The sequence below is a fragment of the Ranitomeya variabilis genome, chromosome 3 (genome assembly GCF_051348905.1).
Source record: "Ranitomeya variabilis isolate aRanVar5 chromosome 3, aRanVar5.hap1, whole genome shotgun sequence".
NCBI lineage: Eukaryota > Metazoa > Chordata > Amphibia > Anura > Dendrobatidae > Ranitomeya > Ranitomeya variabilis.
In genome coordinates, this window is record NC_135234.1 from 346,800,693 (window position 1) to 346,818,226 (window position 17,534).

The following is a 17,534-nucleotide window of genomic DNA, read 5'->3' on the forward strand; positions in this document are numbered from 1 at the left end:
GTTGTTTCTACGGTGTTCACTGAAGGGGTTAACTAGTGGGACAGTTTTATAGGTCGGGTCGTTACGGACGCGGCAATACTAAATATGTGTTTTTTTTATTGTTTTTTTTAATTTAGATAAAGAAATGTATTTATGGGAACAATATATATTTTAGGAATTTTTTTTTAATTTTTTTTACACATGTGAATTTTTTTTTTTTACATTATAACATTGCCCCAGGGGGGACATCATGTTATAGTGTAAGATCGCTGATCTGACACTTTGCTGTGCACTGTGTCAGATCCACGATCTGACGTGCACTCCTGCAGGCTTACCAGTGCTTGATCTGAGCAGGTGCTGGTAAGCCACCTCCCTGCAGGACCCAGATGCAGCCCCACAGCCATTTTGGATCTGGGGCCTGCAGGAAAGAGGAGGTAGGAGACCCTTGGAGCAACGTGACCGCATCGCGTTGCTCCAGGGGTCTCAGGGAAGCCCGCAGGGAGCCCCCTCCCTGTGCGATGCTTCCCTATACCGCCGGAACATTGCGATCATGTTTCATCGCAGTGTGCCGGGGGTTAGTGTGCCAGGGGTGGTCCATGACCGCTCTTGGCACATAGTGCCGGATGTCAGCTGCGATAGTCAGCTGACAACCAGCCGCGATTGGCCGCGCTCATGGTACTATGACGTACTATCCCGTCGGTGGTCATAGGGGCCCATTCCACCTTGACAGGATAGTACGTCCAATGTCAGAAAGAGATTAAATAATTTTTCAAGCTGGTGTTATAAAGTGTTCAGATTTACTGAGATAATGACTTTTGGGTTTTCATTTGCTTTAAGCCATAATCATCAACATTAACGGAAATAGACACTTGAAATAGATCACTCTGTTTGCAATGACTCTATTTAATATATGAGCTTCACTTTTTTGTATTGAAGAACTGAAATAAATTAACTTTTTGATAATATTCTAATTTTGTGAGAAGCAGCTGTATAATGGCATGGTTAGGCAGGGAATTTAGTAATACATATGTGAATGCGGCTGGGTGAGAGAGCTTTGGGGACCTGATAATTTCCCTTTAAATAACATATCACTATAGATATTAGAGGGCAATAAAAAATGGCACTATATATAACCAGTGGACGCAATATGACATGGGGCGGCACTATGCATTACAAAAAGGAATGCTACGTAATGAAACAAGACAGCATCTAAAGAAGAAGGGAGGAGCCGGACCAACATCAGTGACACCCCTCAGACTTGTTGTTCTGTAGCTCATTACAGCCTTAAGTCTACAGTTTTGTCCCTGGTGTCTTTAGACTTTGGTCTTGGCCATGGTGGAGAGGTTGGAGTTTGTGTGGACAGGTATCCTTTATTCAGGCAATGAGATCAAACAAGTGCAATTAATATAGGTAATGATTGTAGAGTAGGAGGGCTTCTTAAAGAAAAACTACCAGGTCTGTGAGAGCCAGGATTCTTCATGATTGGTAGGTGATCAAATATTTATTTTATGCAATAGCATACTAATAAATTATTTAACAATCATACAATGATTTATTTTTAGATTCTGTCTCTCACAGTTGAAGTGTACCTACGATAAAAATTACAGACCTCTCCATTCTTTGTAGGTGGGAAAACTTGCAAAATCGTCAGTGGATCAAATACTTATTTTCTCCACTGTATTAGCTATTATAAATCCCACCATTACAAATGTAAATTGATAATCCCCCACTTTGACCCCTGTTTACTCTAGTCAGCCACTTTTCCCTGCTCAATACATATATAAATCAATTAGCAACCGTACTTTTTCCCTCAATTCATTACACTGGTCTACAAAAAAAAAATGTCTGGCATGGACTTTAAGAACAGTTTTAGACTAATTTGAGGGTGCTGAATTCAAATCTGATATTATAATTTTGCTATCACATCAAGTTTTTGCACTATAGGTATATAGCCCATTTCCATGAATTCCATGATAAATATAAGTAGTATATGAAAAGTGCCAGTTTATACAGTTCACTAAGGTAAATTTAGTTTAATTTGGGTGGTTAATTTGTGCTGATTTGAAAATAGTTAACTTTCTTTTGGGTCTGCAAGGAGAGTACACAAAACACCCTTGTTTTCTGTGCTACTGGGACAGTAGAGCAACAGCAGAGCATTGGGTGAAAACTGAATGGCCTCAGCGAGTTTGGCATCTGGCGATAAGAATGTCATCCATGATCCTCTAGTGGATAGGAAGGACATTGTCTTTCCTCCCTTACACATAAAACTTGGATTGATGAAGCAGTTCGTCAAAGCTCCCAATCACAGTGGAGAATGCTTTAACTATATATATGTTCAACTTTTCCTGGTTTTAGTGAAGAGGAGAAAAAGGCTGGAATATTTGATGGACCTCAAATAAGAACACTTATGAAAGACCCAAATTTTATCACATCAATGAATGAGACAGAAGAAAGAGCTTGGAATGCATTTTGTAATGTGGTGCAGAATTTTCTAGGGAATAAAAAAGCAGACAACTATGAAGAGATTGTGTAAGAGCTACTAATGAGTCTGCAAAATCTTGGATGTAGAATGAGCATCAAGATTCACTATTTACACAGCCATTTGGACTTTTTTCCAGAGAACCTTGGGGATGTGAGCGAGGAACAAGGGGAGCATTTTCATCAGGACATTAAAACAATGGAAGAACGGAATCAAGGCTGGTGGGACTGATGAGAGACAACCCAGAAGCTGTATATCACAGATCAGCCAAGAAAAGAAAGTTCAAATAACTGCCATTTGCCATTCATCTACATAGATTTTGTAATCTTTGTGATTCCTTGATTAAAAATATACAAAATGTAGTACTGAAAATCATGTGTTTTTATCATAAAACATTAGGAGTAATTTTCATCAAAAATTGAAAAGATCTCGAAATCCTGATGTGATAGCCAAAAACGGAGTTCATATTCGTAATCAGCAGCCAAAATTGACTTAAAATATGTTTGAAAACATTTTGCCAGAAAAATTGCGTTTACCAGTGTTATCAAACACTGCCCTGTATCCTTTGCTCCACTGATTCATAATTACATGCACCCTTCCTCTCAATTTATTATGTCATGTTCTCTTTCTCATCCCCCACTCTCAATTCTTTATAATGTAATGTCCTTTCTCCCATCTCACACCATTAATTCATTAAAATGTATTTTCTCCCACACCAAACACTCTGTTCATTATATTTTCCACTCTCTCACACTCATTTCATCTATTTTATAAAAAAAAAAAAAAAAAGTTTTTGATACTTACCCCTCCATACGATCTCTTGTGGCCCACTTCTTCTTGTGGCACATACATACTGGCGCAATGATGTAATTGCATCAGCTGATGCCTTCCCGTTGGCACAGGCACGTCAAAGAAAAGGCGCCAGGTACTCTGCTGGAGCTTTGATGCCATTTTGTTTTTCTGGCAGATGAGCTTCAGAAAATCTCCTTGCCCAGAGATATGCCGCATTGATGGTTATAAAATGTTGTAATGAGGGCAATCTAGCCATTGGCCACTGGAGCTTCCAGAGCCCCGAATATCAGGAGGTAGCCCGGATTGCCCTCAATGTAACCCACCTATGACTATGTGCACATTACGATAATGGCACTTGGTATTTACGAGCAGTGGAACCTCCAGCCTCCATGCTCCTGGTTCCATTATTAAAGGAATAGGTAGAGAGCTGTCAACAGCATCAGGGTTAGCTGAGCCAGCCACTCATGAATTCCAGGGCTCAATGCTTGGTTCACACAAACTCCGTAATTATTAATTTTATGAAAAATACAGCATGGAAATAAGTAAGTAACACAGCACTTGATTATCTCTGCCATTTCTTTTTGGTGCCCTCAGATAGGGCAGCATACACCTGGTGAAAAGTGTAATAGCAAAACATATCTTATCTCCATAAGACAAGTAATCTCCTTAAGCTATACTGTATATTATCGTTCATCTTCCTAGAGTTGATTTTTGAATTGTAGCCAACTAATTATCATGTAAACTAATACCATTGGGAACAATAAAATTTAATAATAATGCATCCAGGACATCCTCTACTTGTAATTGCCACTATGGAATTTTTACAAAAACATTATGTAACACATTTCTAACTATGAGAATACATTTTCTTATTGAAAATAATAATTGGTGGAGACCAAAGCATAGATATTTGTCATTTTCCGGTGACCCTGCCAACCTATCCCTCGGTCACAAAAGGTTCCTGTGTCAATATTAGCAAACCTCTGTACAACAGCACCATCTGGGTCTTGGCTCCTACCCAGTCATACTCTTTGATAGATTTGGCAGGACCAAAATAGCTCAAAGCCTTATTTCCCAAGCTGAAGTTTTCTCCCTCTCTCTTTCAAAATGTTGTTTTTTTGCAGGTTTCTTCTGAAATATTTATGTAGTCCGCTGAAAGAGGTCAGGATGGAAATCATGAATATTTTATACCCTGTGAATTGAGGGCCAGAGTCAGGGGATAAGTATTGATATAATCTGACCTAGCAGTCAGTCTGCCACTATGCGTTGAATATTATGATACAGCTACAGACCCTCTGTGACTTGTTTTATTTAATCAATCAATCAATCAATCAATCTATTTATCTTTCAGTTCATCTGTCTATCTGTCTATCTGTCCATCTGTCGGTCTATCTGTTTTTTTGGACTGAATCTATCTATTGATTCAGAAGCACAAAATCTGAAAAGTTTTAATGCAGAATTAAATTAGAAGTACGGTAGATAACTGTATTCACCTCAACCCTTAATAAATGATATGTGTTCAAGTATTTCCACTTAAATTTAAGTATTAGCGGAAAACCATCTTGTTATATCGCAGCAGGAACACTGCTCAGTGCCTTTTGGAATTGCAAGTACATAGAGATCACTTATCCCACCTGCTAATACGAGATGCATTTTTTACATTCTTTTTTTTATTAGGTGGAATGATGATACATGCATTACCACTAAATCCTGTTGATAATCTAAAAATATTTAGATATTCACAGCAAGGAGTTTTTGGTCCAGCAAATGGAATAATCTTCCTGCCTGCGGTATCTTTTCTAATCCTGGTTTCTGTACAGATAAGATTATTCTGTATGCCTCATGTAGCATACTGCTAAAGTATAGAAGGTTAAATTGCAAACAAAGGGATTATGGGTAGGAAATGCAAATACTAAGGTTAAATAATTGGTCGGCTAAACCTTGCAGTAAATGTGGCTAGTTAAACACTTCAGAACCAAAGGTTTTCTATTTCTTGGAAGAAAAGAATTCTCATTTTTTAACAGTTTTCATTCTTTTGAAACATGAATTGCTCGTATGACTCTCCCATGTATAAAATAGGAGACTGCAGAGAAGGAATTGTTGATAGCCTGGATGTTCTGATTTCCATTTTTTGTTTATTGTTCATTATCCCCTTAGTGACCACCAATACGTCTTTTTACTGACCTGAGATATAAGAGAATAGCCTCCCCATACAGGTGACAATCCAGCAGCTGTCGGCTGTCCACTACAGCTGACAACTTGCTGCATCAGCCACGATCAGTGTTGGCACCGTCCACATCTGTTTAACCCCTTAGATGCTGCTGTCAATAGTGACTACATCATATAAATGGTTAACAGAGTGTGGGGGCTCCCTCTTTAACCCCATTGGCACCCTGAGATCGTGATTCTGTGGTCCTGATGTTTTCTATGGCAGTTCACAGCCAAATAGTGACCTTAGAGTCTCTGGGCTATAGCACTTTGTTCAGAAGTCAGCGACATTTAAGAGGTAAAAATATTTTTTTTCATTCCCGTCATGCCGCTTTGCATTCATTCCTTAACATCATCTGGAGGGTTGATAAACTACCCGACAACAGTTTTCAATATGATGGTGGTGGGGGGGGGGGTTTGTGTGACCTATTGCGTCACTTATGGTGGCTTAGTATTTTGTGATTAAAGGTGTTTTCAAGACAGTTTCAGGCAACTCCATCAAAATAGGTCCAGTTGGCAATGCCTGAACCCAAATTAATTCAAAGTGGTGGAATTCCTTGCACCAGAAATGTTACTCCAGTCTATGAAGCATGAAGGGGCACTCCAGTGATAACATACGCCAAATTCATTAATGAATGTCTTGAGCACATATTATTCCTGCATGTTCATCATTAAATTTTGTGAGCAAAAATGCTAGTCTGAAAATGCCAGTCTCAATAAATAGGAGCCTGTGTGTGAGACAGAAGTCTCTTTTACAATATAAGCTCATACCGTGCACTGTCCTCCCTCAGTCACAGAAGGAGAAGTGATCAGGCTGCTTGCATCTTCTCTCCCTACTACTTGACCACCTATTCCAGCATATCTCCTCCAGTCCCTCTCCCCTGCTGTCACCACTCACCTAACAAAAATATTCAACCTCTCTCTCTTCCTGTATCTTTCCCTCCTCATTTAAGCATGCCATCATACATCCATTACTTAAAAAAAATCCCTTAACCCAAACTGTGCTGCTAACTATAGACCTGTCTCTAATCTTCCCTTCATCTCTAAACTCCTGGAACGCTTGGTCCACTATCGTCTAATCTGCTATCTCTCAGATAACTCTCTTCTCGATCCTCTTCAATCCGGTTTCTGCTCTTTACATTCTAATGGTCAGTACTCCATGCAAATTCTCCTGGATCTCTCTGCAGCATTTGACACTGTGGATCACCAGTTCCTACTCACTATGCTCTGCTCCATCGGCCTCAAGGACAATGTTCTCTACTGGTTCTCCTCCTACTTCACTGACCGCTCCTTCACTGTGTCTTTTGCTGGCTCCTCCTCTCATCTTCTCCTTACTGTTGGGGTTCCTCAAGGGTTAGTCCTAGGCCCCCTCCTCTTCTCCATGTATACTGTCCCTATTGGACAAACAATCAGTAGATTTGGTTTCCAGTACCATCTCTATGCTGATAACACCTAATTATACACCTCTACTCTTGACATTATGCCTACCTTATTACAAAACACCAGTGATTGTCTTACCTTGGCTGTCTCCAACATCATGTCCTCCCTATATCTGAAACTGAACCTGTCAAAAACTGAACTCCTTGTGGTTCCTCCCTCTAATAACCTACCTGTGCCTAACATTGCCATTTCTGTGTGTGGTTCTACCATTTTCCCCAGTAACATGCCTACTGTCTTGGGGTCATACTTCATTCAGGGCTTTTATTCACCCCTCACATCCGATCACTGGCTTGCTCTTGTTATCTGCACCTCAAAAACTTTTCTTACTTTCGAATCTGCAAAAACTCTTACTGTTGATCTTATTCATTCTCGTCTGAACCATTGTAAGTCTCTATTAATTGGTCTCTCTCTTACCAAACTCTCCTCTCTCTAATCTGTCTTGAATGCTGCAGCCAGCATCACATTCCTCAACAACCATTATACCGATGCCTCTACCTTGTGCCAGTCATCGCACTGGTTACCCATCCACTCCAGAATTCAATATAAACTTATCACTATCACACACAAAGCACTCCACGGATGAGCACCACCCTACATCTCCTCCCTCGTCTCAGTCTACCACCCTATCCATGCCCTCTGTTCTGCTAATGACCTGAGGTTAACAGACTTCTCACGTGCTGTGCCAATACTTTTGAATGCACTACCTCGTGTCGTTCCTCGTGTCATGTTCTCACACGCTTTAGACTATGTGCACACGTTCAGGATTTATTGCAGAAAATTCCTGAGAAAAACCTGAAATTTTCTGCAAGAAATCTGCAAAAAATCTGCATGCGTTTTTTGTGTGTTTTACCGCGTTTTTGATGCGTTTTTTTCCGGACATTTCCCAATACATTTTATAGTGGGAAATCCGCAAAAAAAACGCAAAATTAATGAACATGCTGCGTTTTTTACCGCGATGCATTTTTTTTCGCGGAAAAAAACGCATTATGTGCACAAAAATTGCGGAATTCATTCTAAATGATGGGATGCTTAATGTATGCTGGTTTTTTTTGCGGTTTTATAGCATTTTTATACCGAAAAAATGCGAAAAAAACATGAAAAATCAGCAACGTGTGCACACAGCCTTATGCATTTAATATCCCTTTGTGTTTGTAGTTTTACATATTCTGGCTGATAACTGGTTCATGAAGCATTACATGAACACCCACATTCTTACATTATGGCTGGTCAGAACAATGAAAGAAATTGTTGCTATATACCTTTCATGTCTCCCTTATTTCCTCATAGATTGTAAGCATGCGAGCAGGGCCCATATTCCTCTTGGTATCTGTTAATTGATGTGATTATTGTTATGCTGTAAAGTCTTTTATTGACTGTACAAGTCCCCTCAAAAATGTAAATTGCTGTGGAATATGCTGGTGCCATAGAAGTAAAATTATTATTATTATCATTTTTATTAATACAAAAAAATGATAACCAGCCAGGCAAAACTGAAGACAATGGGCTGCAACCCTCAGCTGACAGCTTTAGCTAGGTTGGTTATCAAGAATAGAGGGATACCCACACCGTATTTTTAAATTATTTAAATAAAGGCAAAGTTGTAACGGAGCTCGAGCTGCCTTCAGTGAGTTGAACTAAGTTAATTGGATGTGCACTCCGAGGACCTTTCTGACGGCACCAGAAGCATGAAAACTTGGCTCCCCTGTATTTTTGAGAACCAGCCAGACAAATCTGACAGTTGTGGGCTGCAATCCTTAGCTGTCAGCTTTAGGAAGGTTGGTTATCAAGAATAGAGGGCTCCCCCTGCCGCATTTTTAAATTATTTAAATAAAGGAAAATTTGTAATTGCGCTCGTGCTGACGTCAGTGAGTTGAGCTGAATTAATTGGCTGTGAACTCTCAGGACCTTTTTGATGATACCGCAAGCATGAGAACTTTTTCACCCTTGTGGTGACGTAAGTGAGGTGACAGGAGTTCACCGTGAGACACTCAGCTGAGCAAGCATGCACAGCTCAGTTTCTCTGCTGTATAATCGCATCACGCAATAATGCAGCCAGCAATCTAGATTTAGCAGAGCTAGACATCTCATGGGACAAACTGATCATTATCTGCTCTGTGAAAAGGGTAGGAATATTGTTGTGTATTATTTTAATTCTATTACAGGGGACATTGGCTTCAGTTGACTGGGTGATGATGGGTGTATGGTTTAATTTACATTCATTAAAGGAGTTTGTGTCATTCTTTCAATAAAGTTACTCTATTCTGTGTGTGTTTTTTATTCAATATCACTTTTACTAACCTCTGGGCTTGATATCACCTGACAATACAAAGGTAAAATCAACTCCTCAATTATGACCCCACTTTCCAACACACCAGAGCAAGTGGGAAGAGCCAGGCAGAGCACCAGAATTGGCCATATAATAGATCTGCTTTTTCTAGGGCAGCTGCGGGCTGCTACTTTGAGGCTGGGGAGGCAATATCCATGGCCCCTTACCAGACTAAGAATACTAGCCCCCAGTTGTCTGCTTTAGGTTGGCTGGTTGTCAAAAATGGGGGAATCCAAGCTTTTTTTTTATTATTTATTTAAATATTTAAAAAAACAGCAAGGGAACCCCTTTATTCTTGATAATCAGCAATGCTAATGCTGACAGCTGATGGGTGCATCATGCACCTGTCAGTTTTGCCTGGCTGGTTATCAAAAATACAGGGGAACCCATGTCAATTCTTTTTTTTTATTATTTATTTATAGCAGAATTTTTCGGCAATTGATGCCACTTTTCCTGGTGTCTGCCCTTAATTTCAGCTGTTTGGGTAGCATTTGGGCCTCCCTGAAGGCGCTGTCTATGTGTTTGATTTTGCCTCCCATTGAATTCAGTGGTGTTTGATGAATTGTTTGATGAACATCAGGAAGTTTGTGTCATGTCGGACGCTGTTCATATGTTCATACTAGGGCATTCGACAGACAGTGGTAATTCCGCTTTTGGCCACTATGCGCTCAGTGGCGTCGGCTAGATTTTATTTAGCTGGTCCTGGGTTAATTTAGCTGGTGCTCAGATTGGAAGCTGGGTCACGCCCACTGCCTTTAAATAGTTCTCCTGAACATTGGGCGTCGCCGATTATAGCTTCTGTCTTGTGCTTGGTTATCTCGGTCTGGATTGGTGGTCTAGGAGAAGGAGTTTCGTATCTGGTGGTGTATTTCCCTTTGTCATATTTTCTCCTTCCTTTATTTGTTTTAGTTTTGCCCTGTGCACTTATAGTGTATTCTAGTGTGACTGCGGCGTGGTGCATATTTTCCGCTATCCTTGTCTGTGCTAACTGTGGGTATTGGTGTATGGTCTCTTCACTGGGTGGTGGGTGGTGGTTTCAGCCTAGGGTTGAAACAGGAGACAGGGTGAGGGTGGAGGCCCAGACATGCACACCATCAGTGTAAACTCTGGGAGAGGGTCAGTCAGGGTTTCCCAGAGTTGAGGGAAATCGCAGGGGCCTGGGTTATTAGCTCTTGCCTACCTAGGTCTCCCGTGACATTATAATCGGCCAACATTATTTGAATTCCATGGATCCAATGACTTCCATAACTCGCCAGTTGGAGGTACTGTCCCTACAGGCCACTGAGTTGAGGGGGGCAGTGCAGCAACAGGGACTAGCAGTATCTAATGTGCAAGCTGGAGCGACAGGTAGAGTTGCTGAGCCTAAGTTTCCTTTACCTGAAAAATTTGCTGGAGAATGCAGTAAATTTGTTACTTTTCATGAGGCTTGCAAACTATATTTTCGTATGCGCCCGACCTCCTCAGGTAATGAGGCTCAGCGTGTGGGTCTGGTGTTGTCATTACTGAACGGGGATCCTCAAGCATGGCCATTTTCTTTGCCTTCAGATTCTGCTGCATTTAACTCAGTGGAGAGTTTTTTTTCTGCTCTTGGACACATTTACGATGATCCTGACAGAATGGCTCTAGCAGAGTCTAAGATACGCGCTATTCGCCAGGGGGAGCGTGTTGTAGAGGATTACTGTTCTGAATTTCGCCGCTGCGCAGTCAACCCACAGTGGAATGATCCCGCGCTGCGGAGTCAATTTATTCATGGGGTTTCTGGAAGGGTTAAAAAAGCCCTCCTGATGTACGAGACTCCTGCTACTCTAGATTCCACTATGAGTCTTGTTGTCCGCATTGATCGCCGTTTGCGTCAGGGGGAGCATGAGACACCGCCTATGGGAGAGAGTTTAGGTTCACGTGAGGTTGCTGCAGGTGAGCCCACGGAGCCTATGCAAATTGCAGGGGTGTCACATGTTAAGAATCAAGCCCCTGTGCTCAAGAAGCAGGGAGCCTGTTTTTACTGTGGTAAAACTGGTCATTTTGTTAACATTTGTCCTTTGCTGTCTAAGAAAAATGCAACGGCGGAAAACTTCTAAGCTCAGAGGGTGTGGAGGAGGCCAATCTGAGCTTATGCATATCCTCCATGGTGGTTTCTCAATGCATGCTCCCTGCCAAAGTTATTGTCGCTGGCAGAGAGCTGCCAATCACTGTTTTTGTGGATAGTGGTTCTGCCACAAATCTCATTGATGAAGAATTTGTGCGCACAGCCGGTTTTAGGATCGAAAAACTGCCTCATCCTATCCGCGTGGTCACCATCAATGCTGCTCTTCTCCCACAGGGAGAGATTACTGAGTTTGTGGCTGAGGTGAAACTCCACATTGGGGTTCTACATTTTGAGCAGGTTACATGTAAGGTGCTCAGGAATCTTCCTGCACAGGTGGTTTTGGGTTTTCCATGGTTGTCTATGCACAACCCGGTTATTGACTGGAAAACGCAGGACATAATTCAGTGGAGCGAATTCTGCCAGGAGAATTGCCTGGCCACATGTGTGTCTGCTGTGACTTCAAGCGTTCCTGAGTCACTTCTAGATTTTGCGGATATGTTCTCTGAGAAGGCTTGTTCAGAGTTGCCACCACATCGCCCCTATGACTGTACTATCAGGTTTAAACCAGGGGCCAAATTGCCTAAAGCAAGGATGTTTAACATCTCCGGTCCAGAGAGTCAAGCGTTAAAGGATTACATTGCTGAAAGTTTGAGCAAAGGGCACATCAGGCCTTCATCCTCGCCTGTGGCAGCGGGGTTCTTCTTCATAAAGAAGAAAGATGGTGGACTACGCCAGTGTCTGGATTTCAGGGAGTTAAACCAGATTACGGTTCGTGATCCATACCCTATGCCACTGATACCAGATTTGTTCAACCAGGTGGCAGGTGCTAAGTGGTTTACCAAGCTTGACCTCAGGGGGGCGTACAACCTCATAAGAGTCCGTCAAGGTGATGAGTGGAAGACGGCTTTTAATACCCCTGAGGGTCATTTTGAAAATTTGGTGATGCCTTTTAGGTTGACAAACTCACCTGCAGTGTTCCAACATTTCATAAATGATGTGTTCTCGCATGTTTTGGGGAAATTCGTTATTGTGTACCTAAATGACATTCTCTTACACTGTGTTCCAAATTATTATGCAAATTGGATTTAAGTGTCATAAAGATTTAATTGTTTTGTTTTTCAAATAAACTCATGGATGGTATTGTGTCTCGGGGCTCAATGGATCACTGAAATCAATCTTAAACACATGTGATAATTGGTTTTCCAGGTGATTCTAATTAAAGGAAAACTACTTAAAAATGATGTTCCACATTATTAAGCAGGTCACAGTTTTCAAGTAACATGGGAAAGAAAAAGGATCGCTCTGCTGCTGAAAAGCATCAAATAGTGCAATGCCTTGGTGAAGGGATGAAAACATTAGAAATTTTCCAAAAACATAAGCGTGATCATCGTACTGTTAAGAGATTTGTGGCTGTATCTGAGCACAAATGTGTTTGTGCTGATAAAGGCATAATGAGGAAGATTTCCGCCAGGCAAGTTCATCGGATTAAGAGAGCAGCTGCTAAAAAGCCATTACAAAGCAGCAAACAGATATTTGAAGCTGCTGGTGCCTCTGGAGTTCCTCGAACCTCAAGGTGTAGGCTCCTTCAAAGGCTTGCTGTGGTGCATAAACCTACTATTCGGCCACCCTTAAACAGTGTTCACAAGCAGAAATGGTTGTATTGGGCCCACACATACATGAATACTAATTTCCAAACAGTCTTGTTTACTGATAAGTGTTGAGCAACCCTGGATGGTCCAGATGGATGGAGTAGTGGATGGTTGGTGGATGGTCACCATGTCCCAACAAGGCTGCAATGTCAGCGAGGAGGTGGAGGAGTCATGTTTTGGGCCAGAATCATGGGAAACAGCTGGTAAGACCCTTTAAGGTTCCTGAAGGTGTGAAAATGACCTCTGCAAAGTATATAGAGTTTCTGACTGACAACTTTCTTCTATGGTCTAAAAAGCAGAAATGTGCCTTCAGGAGCAAAATCATCTTCATGCTGACAATGCCCCATCTCATGCTGCAAAGAATACCTCTGAGTCATTGGCTGCTATGGGCATAAAAGGAGATAAATTCATGGTGTGGCCACCATCTTCCCCTGACCTCAACCCTATAGAGAACCTTTAGAGGATCATCAAGCAAAAGATCTATGAGGGTGGGGGGCAGTTCACATCCAAACAGCAGCTCTGGAAGGCTGTTCTGACTTCATTCAAAGAAATACAAGCAGAAAATCTCCAAAAACTCACAAGTTCAATGGATGCAAGAATTGTGAAGGTGACATCAAAGAAGGGTCCTATGTTAACATGTAACTTGGCCTGTTGGGATGTTTTGGCGTTAAATAGCTTTTTTGTTCAGTGAATGTGACCTCCTAATGCTGCAAATTCCACAAATGAGCATTTTCAGTTCTTTAAAACCTATCAAATGTATAAAAATTCTACTGTGCATAATAATTTGGAACAGTGCATTTTGAGTTTTTATTCATTTTGGAGATTATACTGTTATCATTGGGTGGTTTCTTCAATAAAATTCAATGTATAATCTAACGGGTGATGACTTTTATTAGACTGACTGTCATTTGCACCGACCATTTAGGAAAATCTGAGAAAAATGTAATTTGCATAATAATTTGGAACATAGTGTATATTCTTGCAACCGTGATACTCATTTAGATCATGTCAGGCAGGTGTTACAGCTTCTCAGAGAGAATAAGCTCTATGCTAAACTTGAGAAATGTGTATTTTCGGTTCAGGAGTTGCCTTTCTTGGGTTATATTGTGTCTGCTTCTGGGTTTAAGATGGATGCCGCTAAGGTGCAAGCGGTGTTGCGTTGGGAACGGCCTGATAACTAGTGTTGAGCGATACTTTCCGATATCGGAAAGTATCGGTATCGGAAAGTATCGGCCGATACCGTCAAAATATCGGATCCAATCCGATACCGATACCCGATCCCAATGCAAGTCAATGGGACGAAAATATCGGAATTAAAAGAAACCCTTTATACACTTGTAGGTTCATTCTACATGAAGGAAAACAACTAAGAATAATGTAGGATGTATTGGGGGACGTGGCGGAGATATTAAAGGCACAGAGGTTTAGCCCAATGTAATAGAATAGCAGGATTTTGCGTTTTTTTTTATGACGTTCGGCGTTAGAAAGAATTTGACTATGTTAATTTTTTTTTTAATGTCAGATATTGATGTTTCACTGCTTCCACGCCCTTCACCTTTTTTTTTACTTCTCCCACGCTTTCTTCTTAATTATCCTCATCATCAGCTTCTTTGACATCAACTTCTTCACCTTATTCATCTTCTTCTTCATCTTCTACCTATTATTTTTTGGGTTACATTGTTCATATTGTTTTTAGTTTACTATTATCTTCATCATATTCTACTTCTTCATCATATTCTTATTTGTGACAGGCATTCCCGTAGTTGTTATCTATAAAAGTTTGAAGATTACACCTTCCGTTCTGCCTGTCACAAAACAGTTACATTTGTCCGCGTTCAGTTTGGCCTGCAGCATCAGGCTTTATCCAGGGGCACCACGAGGAGGAACGGACTCACCCCCATACACTGCTTAGTCTTCTTCTGCTTATAATTTACATAATATTTTTTGCTCTGATATTTTGTGTAATGCTTAATGTCCTTCTGCTCTTTGTTCTGCAGCCTCTTGTTCTTCTGCTTCTCGGTCTTCCAGGTCGTCGTCGTCTCCAGGGTCGTCGTCTCCGGGGTCGTCGTCATCGGGGTGGTCTCCGGGGTCGTCGTCATCGGGGTGGTCTTCAGGGTCATCGTCTCCAGGGTCGTCGTCATCACGGTGGTTGTCGTCTCTGGTGTCGTCGTCATCTTAGGGGTGGTCTTCCGGGTCATCGTGTTTAGTCTCTTGAACTTGGAAATGTAGCAGAAGGTACAAGAAGGCTGAGAAAATGCCGAGAACCAGCTGATGGAACTGGAACTCGGATGGCTACCCGAAGGTCCAAGAGCCAATGGAACGACCGAGGACCAGCTGACGTTACTGGAACCCGGTTACTAAGCAGGAGGTACCTGTGCTGAAAGCACTACCAAGGACCACCTGACGTTGGTGGAACTCAGATACCCAGAGGGAGGCACCTAAGCCAAAGGCTCTGCCCGGAACCAGCTGACGATACTGGAACCAGGATGGGGAGCAGAAGGTACAAGAGCAAAAGACACTGCCGAGAACCAGCTGACGGTGCTGGAACCCGGATGGGTAGCCGAAGGTCCAAGAGCCAATGGAACTACCGAGGACCAGCTGACGTTACTGGAACCCGGTTACTAAGCAGGAGGTACCCGTGCCTGAAAGCACTACCAAGGACCACCTGACGTTGGTGGAACTCGGATACCAAAGGGAGGCACCTAAGCCAAAGGCTCTGCCCGGAACCAGCTGACGGTACTGGAACCAGGATGGGGAGCAGAAGGTCCAAGAGCAAGTGTCTGCGTGGCTTTTGCAGGACACGTTGCCGGCTGCACAGCAGGGGAACAGCTGGCGGTGCTGGACCCCACTGACACATTGGCTGGTGTTTTTCTCTGTGCAGCTAGCACATCTGGGCCCCAACTGGCGGTTTGTTAGAGCCCAGGGTCAGCAGGAGGAGGAGGAGCAGGAGCAGGGGGAGGGGAGTGTAGGCCGAAGCCTGCACTGGCGGCAGCTTTGGGTCTGTTGTGTCTGCGTGGCGGTCGCAGGACACGTTGCCGGCTACACAGCAGGGGAACAGCTGGCGGTGCTGGACCCCACTGACACATTGGCGAGGTGTTTGGCTCTGTGCAGCCAGCACTTCCGGACAGCAACTAGCGGTGTTGGAGCCCGGGCTCTGCAGGGGGAGCAGAGTGTAGGCCGAAGCCTACTTGAACCAATTTCAAAGGTAACCTTTAACCCCCCCTCAGGGGTTAGAAAGTAGAAGAGCCACAGCTTATGCAGCAGTAGTGCTGCACAAGTCAAAGGTTGCTCTTTTAATTTCGCTCCTTGCACACGCTGAATGAAACACGTATAACATTTAGCCCTTTATACAGTCAAACTGTGTTGGAGGCGCGAGTTCCCTTTGTAATGAAACGCAGCACAGATGTCAAGAATCCCACCTTGGTGCTGGGTGCAGCCTCCTGAGCGTTGTTATTTGCTGTACAGGAGTCTGCGCTGTCGTGTTATCCCCTGGCCTAGCGCTGTTAGCGCTGCCCATCTTCTGACATCATTTAATGTCGGCCGGTGCGGTTCGCGATGACCATGAATCCCAGCCCCGCAGTGTCTTAACATTGTAAAAACACTGCGGGGCTGGGATTCAGGGCCTGGCGCAGCACATATGTTGGCCTCTCGCACTCGGGTCCTTACACCCGCTTCAGACTGTGCGGCGTCATCTGGTCCCTTATCGCATGCCACGGCCATGAAGCCGCACAGTCCGAAGAAGGCGGAAGGAGAGGAGGGACAGGCGAACTGATGCACTGATCCTGCCCATCAATCACACCCTCGCAGTCCCAATAAATAAGACACCGAGGGGCGTTGTGTGGGTCAGGGCGGCCGCAGAGGCGCAGCCAGCCAAACAATGATGCCAGAAGACGGGCAGCGCTACCAAGGGGGTTGCAGCGTGTCATTACAAAGGAAAGTCACACCACCGGGACGGTTAAATGGTCACACAGAGGACACATTGCAGACGTGTTTTCAGTTCCACATGTGCGAGGAGAATACGTTTCTGAGCCACCTTGCACACATGCAGCATTACCGCTGTACGAGGTGGCTGGATAACGTAAAAACGCCTGGGGGAGGGGGGACAGGTTCCCTTCAATTTCAGTTCTTGTGTCTGCGTGGCTTTTGCAGGACACGTTGCCGGCTGCACAGCAGGGGAACAGCTGGCGGTGCTGGACCCCACTGACACATTGGCTGGTGTTTTTCTCTGTGCAGCTAGCACATCTGGGCCCCAACTGGCGGTTTGTTAGAGCCCAGGGTCAGCAGGAGGAGGAGGAGCAGGAGCAGGGGGAGGGGAGTGTAGGCCGAAGCCTGCACTGGCGGCAGCTTTGGGTCTGTTGTGTCTGCGTGGCGGTCGCAGGACACGTTGCCGGCTACACAGCAGGGGAACAGCTGGCGGTGCTGGACCCCACTGACACATTGGCGAGGTGTTTGGCTCTGTGCAGCCAGCACTTCCGGACAGCAACTAGCGGTGTTGGAGCCCGGGCTCTGCAGGGGGAGCAGAGTGTAGGCCGAAGCCTACTTGAACCAATTTCAAAGGTAACCTTTAACCCCCCC